The sequence below is a fragment of the Herpailurus yagouaroundi genome, unplaced genomic scaffold, assembly GCF_014898765.1.
Source record: "Herpailurus yagouaroundi ecotype Mexico unplaced genomic scaffold, PumYag 67793, whole genome shotgun sequence".
NCBI classification, from domain to species: Eukaryota; Metazoa; Chordata; class Mammalia; order Carnivora; family Felidae; genus Herpailurus; species Herpailurus yagouaroundi.
The window spans coordinates 26184176-26186194 of NW_024420586.1; the positions used below are offsets into that span (position 1 = coordinate 26184176).

The 2019-nt window shown below is 43.2% G+C and overlaps 1 protein-coding gene across 2 annotated transcripts in view; it reads right to left on the reverse strand.

Moving 5' to 3' along the window:
* Positions 1-1555, reverse strand: part of AKAP4 (A-kinase anchoring protein 4) — a 10777-nt gene extending 9222 nt beyond the window's left edge. The window contains exon 1 of one of the 2 annotated variants that reach the window (XM_040468892.1): positions 1424-1555. The gene's annotated coding sequence lies outside the window, so the exon portion shown is untranslated. Of the gene's footprint in view, positions 1-533; positions 662-1423 lie in introns of those variants that run through there. The other variant, XM_040468891.1, reaches the window with a different exon arrangement.
* Positions 1556-2019: the final 464 nt, after the last annotated feature.

Consider the following 2019-nt stretch of genomic DNA (forward strand, 5'->3'; position numbering starts at 1 on the left):
TCTCTCCTTCCCTCCCCTCCTCTCTCCTTCCCTCCCCTCCTTTGTCCTTCCCTCCCCTCCCTTCCTCTCTCCTTCCCTCCTCTCCTCTCTCCTTCCCTCCCTCCCTCCCCTGCCATCCCCTCTCTTCCCTCCCTCCCCTCTCTCCCCTGCCCTCCTCTCTCCTTCTTCCCTCCCTCCCTTGCCCTCCTCTTTCCTCCTTCCTTCCCTCTCCCTCTCTCAACATTTTTATAACAGCTATCCTCTGATGGTTATCTTTTCACACAATACTGCATTTCTACCCTTTGCCATTCCCAACTGCCCGCCCCCAGATCTTTTCAGGCTCTCACTTCAAGAATGTCTACACACCCCTGAAAAAGTTTTAGGAAAGGGCTTCCCATACCCACTCATAAGAGGGAGTTTCTTTTTTAAAAAACTAGAGATCACTAGCATAGGAAAAAAGAAGGAAAGTCATAGAGGTCCCTCATATGATTTGGATATAGCCTTAGTCCAAATCCAAAAGAATTGTAAAAAAATAAAATTTGTGAACTCATTACCTTGATAATGAAATTATTTTAGGCTTTTCGCTGAAATTGTGCCACCCAGAAGGGAGATGTGCCCCTTTAGATGGAAGTGGGCAGTGCCAAGTTCTTGGGCACTTGCGGCTGGCTGCCACCCCAGTCAGCTGTTGGATGAGACTGATGGGCCAGGCTTTTCCCTGCTGCCTTTGACCCGGGGGTGTGACAACATAATTGGTTGGGTCACAATGCCTGAGACTAGCAACCTCAGCAAAGGTGTGGCAATATGGCAAACTCAGTAGCCCTTCACATCAAAAGCACATCAGGCTATCTGCTGTACAACAACCCTTTTCTGTTCTCTCTAGGAAGGTACACATATTTATTTCACATTTTGTCCAGCTCACAATCCCTTGAGACTTCCATTCTCTTTCCTCTTCTTGTTTCCAGAACAATCTAATCATATTAGTTACCCGTTTGGTGGGGGTCTGTATTTTTCACATAGAGAATTGCCACCAGCCTTAATGAATAAAAAGCTATTAATTTTCACATCTTAGCTTATTTCTCTTTGGGTTTCCCACTAGAGATTCAGAGTTATGTAGCAAGAGATCTTTGGATTTATGTAGAAACAAAAAATGTTGAAGTCCTTTCCGGATATCCTGAATAAAAGTATGAAAATAGAAAGTTGGAGGCTGCCTTAATAGCTTCTGTGATTTCACCTCACCACGAAGCTAGCCAAAAAGAAGTCAGAGGGAAAAATGGGTTATGGGCATTGAGGATGGCACTTGTTGGGATGAGTGCTAGGTGTTGTATGTAAGCGATGAACCACAAGAATCTACCCCAAAAGCCAAGAGCACACTGTATACACTGTATGTTAGCCAATTTGACAATAAATTATATTAAAACAAGGAGAAGTTAGAAAATGCCCCTACTTTGGTAGTATCAGAGTAGGCTGTTTCACAGGACCTTGGGATGATTTTTTTCTTGTTAATTTGGATGCTGTGATGACCCTTCTAGTCTGACACAGGATGTTGCTTCTTTCCTCAACCCTCCATACTCTCCTAAAGCCTTCCCCACCAGCTGGCCCCAGAACTCCTACTTAATGACATCACTGTTTCTATGGAGAACAGTGACAGCACAAAAATGGGAGCTTTATTCTTAGGATTATGCATGTCTAGAAAACTCTAACCTTCATCATGAGACATAATTTTCTAAGAAAAAAAGGCTAGTCTACTTAGGACAGGGTCAGCCTTGCACAGACTTTTTAAGTTATGAAAGGACCTGCGCCCCACTTACTCTTTTTCATTATATGGCCTGTGCTGGATTTCTGGCTACCATATTCTTTAAAGGATTATCCATTAGACTTTGAGGTGCCTTTAGATTAGCCTCAGTTTCACAACATTAGTCCATAACCAAATGGCTCACACTGTGCCCAAGTCTCATCTTTTTTCCTCTCCTTCCTCCATATGTTTCCACTTTAACCTCATACATGTGAATAAATGCATCTGAACTAATTATAAGTCGAGAT